Raw genomic sequence first — 12,390 nt, 5'->3', positions numbered from 1 at the left:
TGCTTTAGTGAAATCATTCCCAATCTTTTCTAGATGACTTCTTGCCATCAGAAACAAGAAACAAAACAACTTCCCAGGCCCTTAGTAATAGTAGCTGTCGTTCCAGGGTCCATTGTGTGAGAAAATGCTCGCTCCACGTTAACTGTGTCCAGCTGAGACACTTAATATGACTTCACAGTGCCTTTATCACAAAAATGCATGTGTACAACAGACATCCAATATGTGAGACATTCAGTCTGCGGGCCATGCAGACTGGATCTGCAAACCCCATCCCCATCTTGGACCACAGGTTGGGAACAAGTGGTCTACAAGAAAGGCACGTGACATCCTAGATGGGGAAGGGGTCTGGCATTACCCAGACCTCCGTTCAAATTCCAGCTCTCTGATGCCCAGCAATTTAATGATGGGTAAGTGATTGAAACTTCAGTTTGCAATGCCTTGGTTTTCACCTTTGTAAAATGGCGATAGTCATATAAGGTTCTTAGCTTCAAATGGGACTGAATTTATCACATGTAACACAGTACCTGACACAGAAGAGGTAGTTATGATGATTACGTAAGTTCTCTACAATCAACCAGTGGTTCAGTTTTCAAAGTGTGGTCCCTGGACCAGCAGCATCAGCATCAACTGGCAACTGGTTAGAAATGCAATTTTCAATGCAGACGCACTGACTCACAGTACTACGTGTTTTAACAAGTCCTCCAGGTGACTCTGGTGCTAAAATTTGAGAAACACTGCTCTACAGTACTGGTTTTCAACTTAAAAAAAAATAAGCCGAGGAATCCCTTCTACAAAAGGTTTTTCAGCAGGTTGATTTGTGAAATATGAATATTTAAAAAAATTTATTTATTTTTATGTATTAATTTTGTATTAATTTTTGACTGCATTGGGTCTTCATTGCTGTGTGTGGGTTTTCTCTAGTTGTGGCGAGCGGGGGCTACTCTTCATTGCGGTGTGTGGGCTTCTCATTGTGGTGGCTTCTCTCGTTGTGGAGCACGGGCTCTAGGCGTGCGGGCTTCAGTAGCTGTGGCACATGGGCTCCGTAGCTGTGGCTCGCGGGCTCTAGAGCACAGGCTCAGTAGTTGTGGCACACGGGCTTAGTTGCTCCATGGCATGTGGGATCTTCCCAGACCAGGGCTTGAACCCGTGTCCCCTGCACTGGCAGGCGGATTCTTAACCACTGTGCCACCAGGGAAACCCCAAATATGAATATTTGAGACAGCTCTGAAGGTTCTGGGTAGGGACAGCTCCGACAAGATCCTGCCTCATTCCCCGCAGCCATCCCGAGGGACCTCAGGGGCGGGAAACGGGGTCTCTGGCTTAGTTACAGACGCTACAATTTTGGGTGGCACCACTGAAAGAATTAAAAGACTCAACACGACACTAAACCATTCAACCATAATCACAAGGCACACCCAGCTGCAGTAAAATAATGCTTCCCGGGGTTTCCACGGCATCTGCAGCTAAGCCACTTCGCCCTGGGTCACCCCCCGCAAGAGTCACCCTCCAACGCTGACCGCATTGCTGGCCCTACCCGGCTGTCTCATGTGCTTGGGGGCAAACTTCCCACGATTGCCAACCTAGCCGTCTTTCTTTGGCCCCAGCTTCATGTTTCACTGCCTGCTACTCAGAGCAAGTTTTACTCCACTCACAGCAGGCTAGAAGACCTACTTATCCCGTGGTAGCGAAAGTACATTTTATGCCTTGATCAAAATGTGGTGGCACACTTCTGAAGAGACTCGAGGCCCGCCAGTGAGCTGTGGGCGTGCCAGCGGCGAATCACCACCTGGGAACAAGGTTTGAGAACCACTGACGGAGAGGCTATCACTAAGGAGCCCTGAGAGGGTTTTATCTGTTTACTGACGATTATATTCCACACGGGGCTTACGTAGGCTGCCGTGAGAAAAGGAGCACAAGGAAGAGAAGCCGAGAGGGGAGCCACAGTTCCCAAGAGAGGGGATCCACTTTGTTTTCTCAGATGAAACAGCTGACTCTGCAGAGATAGATGAGGGAATGCCACGTTAAGCAAGATTATTAGGAAAAACTAGCACCCACTGATCAAATCAGTCATCTGTCATCAGGACAATGTCTCCCAGCTTGTATTTCATAGGGGTTGCGTGGTATTTGTCTCCACTCTGGCCATGAGGATCACCTCGACACAGGAAGTTCATCACCTGCGGCACCTTAGAGAAAAGAAAACCCACCCACGACTTGTGTCAAAGCCAAAAATATTTCCAGACGCCAAAGACCATTTTTAAAAGAAAGCTTTCAAAGGGATTTCTTCTCACTGATTTCCTACTCTAAGACTCTCCCGATATTACTGAGATGAGGGAGCAGCTAACTTCAGGTGACAGATGAGGAAACTGAGGCAGAGGTAGGCTAAGCACCCTTCCAAAGGTCACACTGCTGATCAGTGGAGAGCCACGTCTGCACGCAATGAGACTTTGGAGGGAGATACAATCCAACCCACTACTTCACAGAGGACCCACCTTTCATCCAAAAAGAGGGGGTGACTGGCGAAGGCTGACTCTCCGGGGTTGGCACAAGACCAAGTGTACCTGAGCCACCGGAAAGGTGAGCCTCTCGCCCTGTGAGAATAAGGTAGGAGGTGAGGACAGGCCTTTTTCTCCTCCTCAATGTCTCCAAGGCTGGACTGTCCGAAATGGTTGTCACTAGCCATATGCAGCTATAAACATTTGAATGTTAATTAATTAAAATGAAATAAAGCAAAAAAAAAAATACAACTCGGTTTCACTAGTTACATTTCAAGCGCTCAGGAACCACATGCGGCCGGTGGCTACCATCCTGGACAGACTGAACATTTCCATCCTGCAGAAAGTCCTACTGCACAGAGCTGCTCTGAAGACACACTTATGACAGGTGTGTAGTTGGGTAGACCAGGCAGCTGGACCTGGAGCCAAGAGTCCCGGGGGGTGCCACCAATTAGTTCTACAAACTCAGGCCAACCTCTGGCCCTCAGTTTCCTCATTTGTAAAAAGCAGGAGTTGGGTTCCACGATCACCATGGCCCATTTCCACTGTAACCTTCCTTAATTCTGTACCGAAAACTCCCGATGGTAGGCTCCTAACTCTCCCCACTCTTCTTCCCTAGGACCTCCTGGCTGACCCTGTATCAAATTAGAGCAAGAGAACAATGGACCTGGACTTAATTATTTCTTGTAGAAGCACAGTCACTGAATGAGAATTAAATAACATCCTTCTAATTACTTCAAGGGTTAACAGGAGAAATGGCCACAAGAACAGTCTCTCCAAATGTTCCCCAGGAATAACTGCTGAAGATACTCGGGAATCTATCTCCAGTGTTCCTCACGTAAGGACCTACATGACAAATCTGTTGGCGTTTAGGGCCAGAAAAAAGCATATTTCTCCAGAAAACTCCAGAAAACATTTCATTGCACCACAGAATGAAAACTACATTGTTCACTCTGACTTGGGGGGAGCTGGTGGCGAGGTATTGGTTTCTCAGAGGAACAGATGATTGGGGCCCCTCCGCCCAGCACCTGCATCAATGACGTCTCTTGCACAGAGGTCCTGACAGCTTCCAGCTGTCGCTCTGCCCCACTGACTGTACAGTTTCAACAGAGGTTGCATCTAACACTTTTTGAAAGTACAGCTGGAATTACAACACGTTTAAAAAATAAATAGCTTAATGATCTTCCCACTATACTATATTGTAGAAATACAAATTTGGAGTACTGTGAGAATTAAAAACATGGACTTCAGATCATCGGGCTGAACAGAATTACCTATTCTGGCAGGATTCTCAAAAGGCTGGCCTGGAAGAACTTTAACATCCCCCTCCCTACCACTGTCTCCATCAGACCTTCCAACTAGATTAAACTCCAATTAATTAAAAGAACAATGGCAAACGTTTATTGGGCGTCTAGTTTACTCAGTGTCAGGCACAGTTCTATGCACTTTATATATGTTCACTTACTTACGCCTCACAACAACCCCAGGAAGAAGGTGCAATATCATCTCCATCTTCCAGGAGAGGAAACTGAGGCACTGAAAGGTGAAGTAACTTGTTTAAGGTCACACAGTAGCAAGTGGCAGCGCTGGGATTAGTCTCTGCCAGTCAGGCTCCTCCTCTCTGCCACTGCAGGAACCCTTTTTTCAATATGGACAGTAAACACTGTCTCACTTTATAAAGTATAAATTTTAAAACATCTTTAGAAAACATTAGAAAAACATGCAAAGTAAAAAAAAAAAAATTGTTCTTGTTTAGCAAACACAACTTCCAGATTTGTCCCCTCATACCCCTTGTAGCCTGCCAGCCCTGAGCCTTTCCTGTTTAGAAATTCTGGAGAACGCCAACACTTTAATTCTGTCACTTTCCCAACATTTATTCTAAACTTCCTCAGCATTGTTTTCTGGTGAAATAACCAAAACGCACGCATTCAATGCAACCGTCACCCAAAAGCCTATTAACAATCAGCAAAGCTGTTCCTACCTATTACAACGCATATTTAACAAGGGCAAGTCACAGATAATAAAAAGACAATTGAGCTGAGAACTGATAATTCCAGTCTTTGCAGCTGTCATGAGTCAGTTTAAAAACAAATTCACATGAGTGATTGCTGGGCTCTTTATAAACATGGTACCTGCCAGGAAGCAGTTCCACTTTCTCTTCTCTGGACTTTCTGTCCTCCGATAGATGCGGACTCTGTTAAGCCTCAGGTTTTACAATGCTTTTATGCACTTCTATGTTTTTTATGCTTCTCAGGACAATCTTCTGTGGACGATAAAAGAAAAGTCTCTGAAAGGTACTAGAAAATTAACACTTAAGGAGTTAAGTGCGTTTTTTGTTGTTGTTGCTTTTTTTTTTTTTTTAGTACCAGAGATCAGCATGGTATAGTCTAACAGAAACAGGTTTGAATTCTGGCTTTGTTCCTCATGAGCTGTGCAGCCTTGGACAAATTACTGAACCTCTCTGAGTTGTAGTTTCCTCTTCCGTAAAGTGAACTAATTATACCTCCTTTATAAGGTTGTAACACTTGGTCAAAAGCAGGCACACAAGAACGTTACTTCCCTCTCCTTCTCATTGTCAAAGCTGTAAAAAGTGAAGTTAGTTTCAAAACCAAGGAGCACTCCTGAGATTCCATTTTTCATTTTAATTTGGCACGTGACCATAAAAGTTCCCGAGGGACTCTCACTTTCAGATGCTTCTGGAAAGCATTACCATACGGAAGGCTTCTAGCTCTCAAGGGGGAATGGGGAAATCTATGGGGAATGGACATTCAATCCAAAAAAACCTCTCTCTCAAAATGAAATTGTATTTGTATCCAGCGAAACAAACCCACAAATCATTTCTGTGAATGTGAATTTTACAGGTCACCTTCCCTCACAATTTTTCCTTTACTAAATCCCTGATAAAAATAAAATATGCTACTGGACATAAAACAGAACGAATGTTGATCATTAAAGCCATTTCCAGTCAAAAGTCAAGAGCCTGCAATATGCTCCTCAAAAACACTAAATTGTTCCTAGGCTCCACGTGACGAACCCGGCCATGAGTAACACACGTTGAACATGACTCGTGAGTAACATGAGTTGAGCGGATTCCCTTTCTCCAGAAAACTATCCATGGGGTGGTGTGATTTGCCAGAGAGAGAGGCCTGGACCGAGAGCCCTCTCGCACCCAGAGGTGCCGTGCTCTTCCACTGTGGGTGACTGTGTCCAAATGGGAATGGTGACACTGTCCCTTCAAAGATGCTCCTTTCTGTTTTCACCTAACAGGATACACCGATAATTTGTTCATTAGTGGGAAGAGCTGGATTAGACAGCTCAAGGGTACAGCTCAGCGTGTTTCAAGGAAGGGGCTCTGCGAGCTGATGCGGAGAGAGGATTTATCACCAAGGCTGCTCCCAGACCCCATAGTTAGATGAGGAAATGAGCCAGAGGCCGTAAGACTCACTGACGGCCAAGTCACGGCTTCTCCTCACGTCAATCATCCGCACTGCAGAGAACCAGCCTTACCTCGGGCATCAAGAAGGCCACCCTCGGGGCACCCCTACCAACCCTTCACTGTGCACTTGGGGCCACCTGGGAGCTTTACAGGAATGGCCACCCTTGGGTCCCCTGCCCGCGGGGCTGACTTCACAGGTCTGGGTGCAGCCAGGGCTCCTCTCTGATTGTTAAAAATCACTCTCCAGCTGATGCCAATATGCAGACAAGTCTGCAAACCATGACCCTGGGCTCTTCTGCTTTCCAGGCTACCTGAGCCACTAGATCCTATTCCCTTTGTGAATTCTTTTCCTTTTTTTCCTAATGAAAGAATAAAAAAAAAATGTACGAAGTCATAAATTTTAAACTTTTCTCAAGAAAGTTTGAGGTCAGAGTCCTCGTTGTGAATTCACCACCCTGCCCTGCCTCCACAATAAAGACTACAACCCAATCGAAGTGATTAGAGCACAGAAGATATTCCTCAGCAGAGCATAAAGGGTGCCCCTTTCATAGAGGGTGTGAAGGGAGACGCATCAAGATGTTTCTGGAGGGAAAAAGAAGTCTAAGAAAGCTTCACTGCCTTTGGATAGCCTTACAAGAGTTTTCCCAACTCTCCAACCTCTTGACTTCACTGGGCTCCTCCTCCTTGACTCATCCCTGTAGCCTTGTTACAAATCACTCACTCTTAGACAAGGCCCTCCCTCTCTCCTCCATTCTCCAGCAGCCTCCTGCCTGCCACAGGCTGCCTCTGTCCCCCACTTCCACCCCAGGTTTCTAGGTGGACGCTCACTGCCAACGGTGTGACCCATAAATACCATTGGGGCAGCAGTGAGCGAGATGGGTGGGGAGAGAGGGTGTGTCTAGAGGTCTCTCCAGGCCTGGTTCCTGCCTACTCAGCCATCCTGATACAGGTGGGACCAGGTGATAGGAGCTTCTGAGTCTGGCCGGCAGCCAGACATACCCCCAGCTCACAGGGTGGACTTGACAAGGCAGCACAAAACAGGAAAACAAGAGACGTAAGGTTCTAATCTCACCTCTGCCCTTCACTAGCTCCCTGACCTTAGGCAAGTAACAGAAACTTTAGAGTCTCAGTTTCCCCATCTGCAAAGTGGAAACTAATGTTTGCCCAGTGTTTTAGTCCATTCAGGCTGCTACAACAAAAATGCCATACACTGGGTGTCTTAAACAACAAACATTTATTTCTTACAGTTCTGAAGGCTGGAAGTCCAAGATCAAGTTTCCGGTAGATTCAGTGTCTGGTGAGAGCCTACTTCCAGGTTCACAGAGGCCATCCTCTCACTGTGTCCCCATATGGCGGAAGGGGCAAGGCAGCTCCCTGGGGCTTCTTCTGTAAGTGCAGTAACCCTATTCATGAGGGCTCCACACTCATGACCTCATTACCACCCAAAGGCCCCTCCTCCTAATATCCTCATACTGTGGGGATTAGGATTTCAACCTACGAATTTTGGGAGGACATAAACGTTCAGTCCATAACAACCAGACTCTTCACAAAGCTTTTTGACAAGAAGTGCTCAAATTTAAATACAATATAAATTCTCTAAATATTCATTGAGTCTTCTATGAGTTGAACATTGTCTGCCACTGGCAACAGAGGAAAAAATGTCACTGGCTTCAAGAGGTACAGTACATTCTGGAGGGGAGGCAGAGACATGCAGGTAAAACTACACAATCCAATGTAATAATCAGTGTGCTGGTTGAAAAGCCTGCCACGGGAAACCCAGACAAGGGAAAGTTTAAATATGTCCCCGAGATAGGGGTAGGAAGGGTAGGGGAATAAAGGTAACCGCAAGAGTGATAACATCTAACATTTATGGAGCTGTATATGTCAGGCTTGGTTCTAAACACATTATGTATATAGTAATTTCAGGCGAGCCTCAAAACAGTCTTGTGAGGTAGACTGGTATTGCTATCCCCATTTTACAGATGAGGAATCTGAAGTTCAGAGAGTGCTATGGTTTGAATGTGTCTCCTCAAAATTCAAGTTGAAATCCTAAACCCAATGTAATAGTATTTGGGGGTGGGGCCTTGGAAGGTGATTAGGTCATGAGGGTGAAGGCTTTATAAATGGGATTGGTGCCCTTATAAAAGAGACCCCATACAAGTGATATAATATTCTCTAGTTCCATCCATTTTGCTGCAAATGGCAATATTTTATTCCTTTTTATGGCTGAGTAATACTCCCGTGTGTGTACATTACACCTTCTTAAGCCAATCATCACAATATTGTAAATCTATACTTCAATAAAAATTAAATAGACCCCACACAGTGAGAAGACTGCTGTCTATGAACCCAGAAGTAGGCTCTCATCAGACACTGAACTTGCAGGTGTCTTGATCTTGGACTTTCCAGCCTCCAGAACTCTGAGAAATAAATTTCCATCATTTATAAGCCACTCAGTCTATGGTATTTTGTTATAGCAGCCTGACAGACGGAGAGTCAGTCATTCAAAGTCACATGACTAGTGAGTGGTAGATCTGGGCTTTGGGCCTGGGCTTGACCTCAGGACCTGGATCTTCAGTTTTTGATGACACTTCCTCCATTGTACCTGTGAAACCATATCCCAGCTCCCAAGTCATTGCCCGGCCAAGGGAAAGTCAGACACGCATTCCTCTGTACTTCACACGTCTTTATTCACACAGCTCTCTAACCCTCCCATCCTATTATCATTGTTTTTGTGTCTGTTCACACGTGTCCCGCACCCCCATTAGTTTGGTGGTCCTCAAGGGCAGGAGCAGAATGCATCAAGTGCCTCGTAAACAGCTGGTATTTAATAAATGTTTTCTTAATGGGTGAAAGAAAGAACAAAATTATTCTAGGTTTCAAAACACAGGCAAAAACTCACTGGGTAGTTGGAGGGAAACTTCCTCAAAGTAGAGGCAGTATCTTACTCACTCTTATATCCCCAGAACCTAGCACTTATAGGTGCTGCGTAAATGTGTAATAAACTCTGGGCAGAGGAAACAGCGTGAAGAAATCCAGAGAGATTTAAGGCTACACAGTGAATATGGGTAACCTGGCCAGGATGAATCAACTAGCTGGGATGTGTGGGAACAGGGAAGTGCTTTTCAAACTATCCTTGGCGAAAGATCAGCTTTTCGGTTTTATTTCTAATTCACCATGGACCAATACTTTTATAAGATGCAATAAAAAGAACTGATAGAAAAATGAAATATAAAATGCAAGCCAAATTTTTCATTAGATTCAAGAGATGTAAAACTTGCTATGAAAATGTCTAAATGTGTTCTCTCCATGTGGGTACTTAGCTAGCGTCGGACCATTAGCGAAGAGTCTGTCCGCACAGCAAGCTTTGTGCGGCACTGAGAGGGTGGGAGGATGAGGTGCAGAGCAGTAGGGAAGGTGAGCTACAGTCGCGGCATCAAGGACTGTGGGTTAATAATGTTCATGGAGGGCTTTGTGTGTGCCAGGCACTGTCCTAAGTGCTCCATGCATATAACTCATTTAAATTCCACAACCTATCTGTGAGGATGGTGCTTATTACACCCATTTTAGAGATGGGGACACTGAGGCACAAGGCAACTAAATAACTCTTCCAAGATTCCAGAGCACGTAAGAAGCACAGGCAGCCTTGAACCTGTACAGTGTGAACCCTTAACCACTAGCCTGTGATGCCTTTGGGGAGCTGCCAGACAGGAAGTGACATATTCAAACCCATGTTTTAGAAAAATCACCCTGGTGGCAGCGTGCAGGGGAAAGGTCAGTTAGGAAGCCACGGTGACAATCTGGACGAGAGGCAGTGGGGGTAGAGGAGAGCAGACCAGGCATGCGGACTAGTTTGGAAGTGGATGTGGCAGGGTATGGTGGAGGCCAGGGGCATCTGAGCTGGAGGGAGAGGAAGAGGAGGGAGGGGTTTCAGAGGACTCAGGGGTCCAGAGCTTGGCATCCTGGGTGGATGGGGATGTCTACAGACTTAAAGAAGGCAGGAAGAAAAGCAGGCTTTGAGGGCAAGATGATGAGGTTGGTTTTCAAGAATGTCTACCTGAATTTGAAGAGCCTAAGATAATCTGCGGTTGTGTCTTGGGAAAATGCTGCAGACTGCAATCTTAGAGTAGTTTACTGCATTCAGGTAGCTACTATTTTTACTCCAGTTCTGCTAAACCACTCTCCTCCTCTTCTCCCTTCCCCTTTGCCCCAGTTACACTTAAAATAGTTTAAAAAGCAGAAATTCCCCAATGCTAACTCTCCTCCCTTTGAAAGCCACACACAGTATATAAAAGGGTTCTGGTCACCAATTCCAATTTGTGGCGGAGGCTTCCAAACTACCAAGCAATTCTTGACACCAGCTGAGTGTCCTACAGTTCAACTCAATTTTGACATATCTACCTGGAGATAGCATCGGATTCCACAGGTTAAGGGCTCAGGGCAGCTCACAGAACTTAGAGAAACATTATACTTACTAGATCACTAGGTTTATTATAAAAGGATATGACTCAGGAAGAGCCAGATGGAAGAGATGCGGAGGGCAAGGTGCAGGGAAAGGGCACGGAGCTTCTATGCCCTCTTGGAGGGGACCACCTTTCCCATAGCTCCACTTGTTCAGTAACCGGAAGCTTTCCTAACCCTGTCCTTTTGAGTTTTTATGGAGGCCTCATTACATAGCTACAACTGATTACATCACTGGCCATGGGTGACTGATTCAACCTTCAGCCCCTCTCCCTGCCCCGGAGGTCTGAGGGGTGGGACCAAAAGTTCCACCCTTCTAATCACATGGTTGAGTCCCAGGAAAACATCCCCCATCCTTAGGTGTGGTCCCAAAGTCACCTCAGTAACAGATCAAAAGACACCTTTATCGCTCTCATCACTTGGGAAATTCCAAAGGTTTCAGGAGTTTTGTGACAGGAACTATACAAAGATCGTATATATATTTCTCATTGTAAGTCACAATATTGTTCACAGCTGTATCCTCACAGAGTTGGTAACTGATAAATACCTGCTGCATGAAAAAAGATCTTTTTTGTGTTTATTGAAAACTGGAAAAAAGGATGAAGAGAGAGGACCTTTCTCCTTGATAAGCTAAACAGTTAAGAGCAAAGAAACATCTGAGTACAAGAGAGACACATCTCAGGGCAATGCCTCTTCCCCTGTGTTCCCTTCCCTTCCAGGAGGCCACCGCCTCCAGCCCACACACCTGGTGGACACCGGGACAGGTAATATGGTGCCACAAAGAGCACTGACTGCAGAGCCAGCAGACCTGGATTCAAAGCAAGACGCCGCCACCACCACTTACTACTGCTGAGCTCCTAAGCAGTATTCAACCTCCCTGAACCTGCTTCCCCACCTGTAAATGGAGCCAGTACTGCCTACTTCAGAGGGCTACTGCAAGGCCTGAGAAAGTGTGTAAAGGTCCTAGCACATGTCGGCACATAGATGTCACTCAAGGAGTAACTATCACCATCACTGTCATCAAATTAGCTGCCCGCACACTACACTCTCTCAATTAGTGTTTGTCAAGTGCATCTAACTGGGAGAGTAACTTCAACTGAAGTTAAAGGTGATGGGCATTATATGAGCACTGTGATCATACTATTAATTATAATAATAATAGTTAATGCCTGAGCACTTACTATGGACACCCTGAATGCTTTACATACATTAGTAGCTCTTTAATTTTTAAACCAAAGATAGTATTTCATCAATTCTAAGAAACATATTCTGTTCACATTTTAACATCCCTGATAGTAGGATGACTGCAGTAGTCAGAATGGCGCCCCAAAGATGTCCCTGCCCTAATCTCTGAAACCTATGAATATGTTATGTCACACAGCAAAAAGGACTTTGCAGATGTAGTTAAGGGAGAGTAGGCTGGAATATCCTGGTGGGCCCAATCGAAGCAAATGAGCCCTAAAAGCAGAGAATTCTCTCTGGCTGGAAGCAGAGGGATGGAGGAGAGGGGGCGTCAAAGAGATTCCAGGCATGAGAAGGACTCATCACCTGAGATGTAGGGTCCAAGTGCAAGGACCCAGGAGAGGTCTCTGAGAGCTGAGGGTGGCCCACCGCTGACAGCCATCAACGAGGCAAGAACCTCAATCCTACAACTGCAAAGAACCTGAACGACCCTGCAAATGGATTCTTCCCAGAACCTCCCAATAAGATTTCGGACTTGTAAAACCCAGAGCAGAGAAACCAGCTAAAACCGTGATGACTTGTGATGTCAGAACCGTGAGATAATACATGTGTGTCGCTTTAAGTGGCTGAATTTGTGGTAATCTGTTATGGCAGCCAACGAAAACGAACACATTCTTAGGATTAACGGGAGCCACAGCTGAACTGGCAGCAATTTCCCTTTTCTTTCTTAGTGGCTCATAGAATAACGGCACATCTCATAATTGACAGCACCTTAGATTTGTTGAAATATCGTGTCATTACCTTTATTCTGCAAATGGG

The 12,390-nt window shown here is 45.5% G+C and overlaps 1 protein-coding gene across 13 annotated transcripts in view; it reads right to left on the bottom strand.

The window, feature by feature from the left end:
* GNG12 (G protein subunit gamma 12) overlaps positions 1–12,390 on the bottom strand; it is a 125,201-nt gene that overhangs the window by 100,383 nt on the left and 12,428 nt on the right. For 2 of the 13 annotated variants that reach the window (XR_012324361.1, XR_012324365.1), the window contains one exon: positions 4,625–4,755. The exons of 7 other annotated variants lie outside the window; for them this stretch is intronic. The gene's annotated coding sequence lies outside the window, so the exon portion shown is untranslated. Of the gene's footprint in view, positions 1–2,055; positions 2,184–4,624; positions 4,756–7,173; positions 7,197–12,390 lie in introns of those variants that run through there. 4 more of the 13 variants (XR_012324363.1, XM_073788537.1, XM_073788517.1 and 1 more) reach the window with 4 other exon arrangements.

Source organism: Tursiops truncatus, chromosome 1 (genome assembly GCF_011762595.2).
Source record: "Tursiops truncatus isolate mTurTru1 chromosome 1, mTurTru1.mat.Y, whole genome shotgun sequence".
NCBI classification, from domain to species: domain Eukaryota; kingdom Metazoa; phylum Chordata; class Mammalia; order Artiodactyla; family Delphinidae; genus Tursiops; species Tursiops truncatus.
The sequence above is the reverse complement of the archived record's forward strand: the minus strand, read 5'-3'. Positions and strand labels throughout refer to the sequence as shown.